The 6,068-nt window shown below is 34.9% G+C and overlaps 1 protein-coding gene across 1 annotated transcript in view; it reads right to left on the bottom strand.

Moving 5' to 3' along the window:
* The window catches only part of PDHX (pyruvate dehydrogenase complex component X), a 101,035-nt gene that overhangs the window by 19,093 nt on the left and 75,874 nt on the right, over nt 1–6,068 (bottom strand). The gene's annotated exons all lie outside the window — the stretch shown is intronic.

The following is a 6,068-nucleotide window of genomic DNA, read 5'->3' as shown; positions in this document are numbered from 1 at the left end:
GGGAGGGATTGCATTGGGGAGTTATACATGATATAAATGATGAATTGATGGGTGCTGACGAGTTGATGGGTGCAGCACACCAACATGGCACAAATATACATATGTAACAAACCTGCACGTTATGCACATGTACCCTAGAACTTAAAGTATATATATAAAAAAAAATAAATCAGATGACTGACCATATTATTCTTGAGCTCCTGTGCATGTATCTATTCAATGTTTTTACATACTTCCACAAAATTGTATGTTCTATAGTTTTCATGAAACATACCATGAGTATTTTCCATTTGTTAGTCTTATTCCCTCCTACACGTTCTCCTTAATAATTTTTCTCTTAAAAAAAGCAAAAGTCCACCAAATATCTTTTATCTGAGTATCGTAAGGTAGAAACCTTGGGTAAAAGTCATTCCCCAATTAAAGGGAGTGCAATTTTCATTTATGAAAAAACACAACTGGGGATATTTTAAAAGGAGTCTTCAGGTTAGTTGCTTTTGAATGTCTTATTTACGGTATCATAAAAAATAAATATACAAGATGACTTATATCGCCTCCAAATAAGAAATGAGTCAATGCTACCAGCATAAAATGTTCACATACCCACCCACCATAAAAGGGAAACTGGCCTCAGAACATTTTACAAAAAAGCATAATGTTATGGGCTAGTCTTGACAAATAGTGCTTTTACTTAATCAGTATGTTTTTGACAGCTAGGCACAGAACACTCCAGCAAGATTTCCCCAGTCCCTTAAAAAAGGAAGGCATTTGGTGGGGGTCAGACTGACTCACTGAAAGGTTTGGAGCAGGGAAGAGTGAGAAATCCAATCAGCCTGGCATCCTTACAAGGTGTGAGCCTTGTGTTAATACCATACAAAATAATTGTGTTGGTGATAGTAAGGATGAGGGAACAAGTGACATACTTTAAACTTGCAAAATAATCCGGGGAAAACCAAGGAGGTATTTCTACCTGCCAAGCTCTGGTAACTGCATAGAAAGAACATGTACTTTCAACCACAAAGACATTTATTACATTTTCTTTTTAAAAATTTATTACTTTTCCTCCTCTGTAACTTGTCATCCCAGAGCAAAACTAAAGAACTCTTCGGTCATCACCCAATAACATGCCCTTTAAATAAGAACATTGAGGTATTATTTTCCCGTTTGATTCTTGATTATTAATTCACACCAGCTACCACCCCTTCATGAATCAGAAGGCTGAAGGAATACACTATACATTAATATTAAAATCTAAAGGAAACCAAATGTCAAATTACTGTGGTTTTAGCCACAGACATTTCTATGGCACGTGCAATCCCTGTAGAAGATGCTCCCGAGAAGTTTGACAGGCTGTGTTCAGTATATCAAAAGAGAGCTATTACCCAACTTATAAAAATCTTTTTAATGTGCTGAACTCCAAAACTTTCTAAGAAATAAATGTTTTTAAAAAGGAGACTTGTGACTCTCAGCTTAAAATGGTGGACATCCAGTGGTGCTTTGACCCTGCCGTTTGTCCAGAACAGCAGCCCTAGCTTGGCCTTATCCACACTTTTGCGTGGTCTTCTCAACAGACACCACATAACCCCAGGCCTCCCACCTGCAGTGGTACCCTGACCCTCTCAGCGTGCCAGCTGAGGCTTACATGTGCCCTGGATGGTTGCTTCCCGTTCACTTGACAACTATGAACAGATCCAACCTGGTGACCCAATGAACTCCACCATAAACTACTGAACCCTAACTGATTAGACCATGACTGATACAGTAATCAATATAGAAGCCTGAGGCCTCGGAAATGAAAACTATGGTAACCACTTTTGGTCTTAACTTGGACAAGAATCAACCTATTTATTAAAAGTAGCAGCTTCTAGGTCATTTTTTTTTAATACCTAGAGGTACTAAGCCCCATAAGCTTCTATTTTTCTACTTAGAGGTACAAATGATGACACTTAACATTAGTTATTTCAGGTTAAGAGCTGTCCATAATGAAAACAACAACAAAAAAATCCCTCAGTACTTTCTGCACACTTACTAGAAAGGCACAAAGAGCCACTACAGAGAAAATATGAATTGATTTTAAAAGTGGTTAGGTCATAAACACATTAGCTTTAATACAGAAGAACAGGACCTCAGGACCTTCAGTTATTGTAGATGGAAAACACTCTTTGCATACAGAACTTCCAGCTGCAGCAACACAACTCAGAGGGCTATACATTGCAATGTAGTGAGCTTGAGCTTTGGTGCTGCACAGATCTGTGTTCAAATCCCAGTTGTGGTACTTTTGAGCTTTGGTCAACTTACATAATCTCTGAATTTGTATGTGTAATCTCTGAGATTCTATGTGGGAGGTAAACGTTACATCATCCATGATGATTGATAAGTAGCATACACTTCCCGCATATAACTGAGGAAATTTAAAAAGATAAGCAACCAGTACAGTGATTAATTTTCCCCTTTGCTTCCTCATTTTATAGGTAAGAATACTGAGGCACAGAAATAAGGTTTTGCCAAGAGCACAGTAACTTACAAAGCTGAAATTAGGCTTAAAATAGTCTTGATTTTAAGAGTATGCAAACTTGGGAAACAAAGTTATGTACAACGACTAGTAGTTCTACTGGGAAGAATAACTTATTAAGTTATGGTATTAAGTACCATCTTAAAAGTTTCTGATAAATACCATTCCCCATCAGACTGATGAGCTACTAAGTGCAATTTATGAGATTAAATATTTAAATTTAACATTTTATATTTCCATAATACTTCATTCTTTATAAAGTGCTATAATCAATGTTATTCCACTTGATCACAAGAGTCTCATCTTTAAAAGGCTCATCTTTTAGTAGTAAGAGTGACAGAATTTCATAAACTAAGAAATTTTAAAATATACATTTTAGGTATAAAAAAAAGCAAATCATGACTAATTAATGATTTTGCTAAAAGTTTCTCAACTTTTAATGAAAACTCATTTTCCTTAATGGTATATATCATATAACAGAGGTTAAACTGAGAGATTTACAAAACATTCATTTTCCCAGGAAGAAAGCTGCTTGGACTTCTTGCAAAAAAAGCAAAGATAAGGATAGAATGTGAAAATAAAATTCATATAATCAAAGAAACAAGACTGCCACTAAGAGAGGGTAATAATTTTTCAAAATACATCTGCATACCTTATAGTTTCAATTACATGGTGCTTCAATATTGCAAGTCTAGACAAACTATATCCTCCCTCCAACCCTGTCTGCCCCCATCTCCTGAAACCAATGGAGACTCACACACACACACATTTTTGTAACATACAACTAAGTAAAATGATTTTATAGAAAGACTATTGCCTTTTCTATTCACTAAAAGTTTAAATGTCTACTGAAATATACTAATGTACATAATATAAATGTAATGTACATAATATAAATATAAATGTACATAACTTACTGGAATCTTATTCCTTTTCATACTAGTGAACGTGAGCCATGGAGGACTGTGTTTTGGATGGGAAATTCTATCACTTATCTATAGTTTAAGTGCATTATCTGACTGAATACATCTACCCCGTATATTCATAAGACACCATAGCATGGTAACATGTCAATTTTTACCCATTTTCTCCTTTAAAGATGCTGACCTACTGCAGATCCTAATCAATTTACGCTTTCATTATGGCAAAATCTTCCAGTTCTTTTCTGACGACTGCGACTGCTATCCTCTTGCTGTTTTGACCTACTGACTTGCACATTATGGCCAGACTGATAAAAGTAAATCTGCACTGTCACTTCCTTCTTCAAAAATCAGTAAAAGTTTCCCACTAATAGCATCCCATTTAAATTAATGGTTAGTTCTTACCGGCTATACACTTGATTCTTTCACTTCACTTCACCTGAGACAAAGTCCATCATAATGCAGTATGTGAAGGACACAATTTCCTTGAAAACTAAGATTTAAGTGCCAATTTAACTTTTCTCCCACACTTTCACTACAATATATTACCTTACAGCACCACCTATCTTTCAATAAAAGCTTAACCAACAACTAGATTTACATTTAGCATAATGCCCGTGGGCTGGCCGATACAATTTAGTGTAAAATTAAGTCCAAAGTGCAAAATATTTTTTAAAAATCTAAAAATAAAAGTTTCATTCAACACTATATAAAACATCCATTAACAGTATATATAAAGTTCTTAGTAATGTTTCAAACCAAGGAGTCTGGCCAGTTATATACCAATGACTTAAATTTAGCACAAAATAGTGAATGTAACTAAAAATTGCAATCAGCGAGCAGAGCCATTCTGACTTATAAATTCTAATATTCATTGATATTTTCACATCTAAGTGTTGACTGGAATATGTGTTGACTTTTCCTTAGAAGTATTCCCAATATGTTAGTCATTTTCTCTGTTCAAACAAGAAACAAAAATGAAGAGGCAGAAATTATTTTTATATCATCTCAGTGTGATACCTATTATAAATAAATTAGTAGTATAATGTGAAAGGGGCCTGGTAGTACAGCACACAGTTCAAACCAAGTGTACCATACTCCTTTCTCAGTGTTATTCTTTGATCTCAAACTACAACAAAATTCTTTTTAGAAATGAAAACTTCCTTATCTAAACCACCTCATCAGTATAGAAATACCAGAGAAAATATTTTTGGTCATAATGAACAAGCATTTGTACCAAAAGCTGAGAAGTCAAACCATGAGAGGCAGGTGATTATATGAAAAGCCTGACTGTGAGGTCCATGAAGAATTAAAACATCTTAAATTTATACAGCTATTTCCCTTGTACAGTTCAACTCTCTAAAGCAGGCTGAGTAAATATTAATGCCCATTTCACCTACAGGGAAACAGATGCATTACTGCTTATGTATGTCAGTTCATGAAAAGCAGAACTCTGAGCCAGGCTTATTTATGGTTGCCTCATCATGTTCTGTTCCTCAGATATAAAAATTAAAACAAACAAACAAACAACAAAAACAATGGCCCAGCACAGTAGCTCATGCCTGTGTAATCCCAGCACTTTGGGAGGCCAAGGTGGGTCGACTGCTTGAGCCCAGGAGTTTGAGACCAGCCTGGGCAATATGGCAAGACCCTGTCTCTGAAAAAAAATAGAAAAATTAGCTGGGCATGATGACACATGCCTGCAGTCCTCAGCTACTTGGGAGGCTAAGGTAGGAGGATCACTTGAGCCTAGGAGGTCGAGGTTGCAGTGATCTGTGATCACACCACTGCACTACAGCCTGGGCCACAGAGCAAGACTCTGTCTCAAGAAAAAATAATAATAATAATTTCGATTAAAACTGACCTTGGAAATAATGTAACATAAAAATTATTTTGAAAATAGCATTCGGTTATAATTTTCAGTGTAACTGTTAATAAGACAATTTTGAAGACTATTTTTTTTAAATGGCTTGTTAAACTGAGTTGGATAGTTGGATTAAGCATTTTCTTAATTAATACACCAGGGTGCTAATTATTTTAGAAGGCTCTTCTGTTAGGGTTTATAATTCATCATGTCATACCACACAACTTGTACTACAGACTTTCTTCTGGTGATTCATGTCAGCCGACACTAACATAAATCTTTTTGTGACAAGTTAAATTATCATTCATTACCATCCAATTTAAATACAGTTATCTTGACAGTTATAGGAGAGTTGCCACAAGAGAGAAGAAGCTCTTCTAAACTTTATAATAATTAGTGAAAATTTCATATTAGTGGAATAAAAAGAGTAGTTCTCATCTGTTTGGTTTCGTAAGTCTCCTATTCTCTTTCCAAAGTTTTACATTTCCTATCAGTTACTTTCCTAATGTCATACTAATTTGAAATTCCTTCTTTCCTCCTGTAGAGTCCTTTTAAGGTGTTCTAGAAAACTACTAATCAACTTCAAGGTTTACTGAACTTTTGTGTTTTAACATTTAAAATATAATCGAAATGTTCATATTTTCTCACATTTTACTGCACAATACAAAACTGATTTAAATGCATTAAGAAACAACATTTTCTTTTTAAATAAACACTAACAAAATGTTTGGCAAGAGATAACACAATTTATTTAAATATATTCTGACTCAAGATG

Source organism: Rhinopithecus bieti, unplaced genomic scaffold, assembly GCF_001698545.2.
Source record: "Rhinopithecus bieti isolate Rb0 unplaced genomic scaffold, ASM169854v2 scaffold_32083, whole genome shotgun sequence".
Classification (NCBI taxonomy): Eukaryota; Metazoa; Chordata; class Mammalia; order Primates; family Cercopithecidae; genus Rhinopithecus; species Rhinopithecus bieti.
The sequence above is the reverse complement of the archived record's forward strand: the minus strand, read 5'-3'. Positions and strand labels throughout refer to the sequence as shown.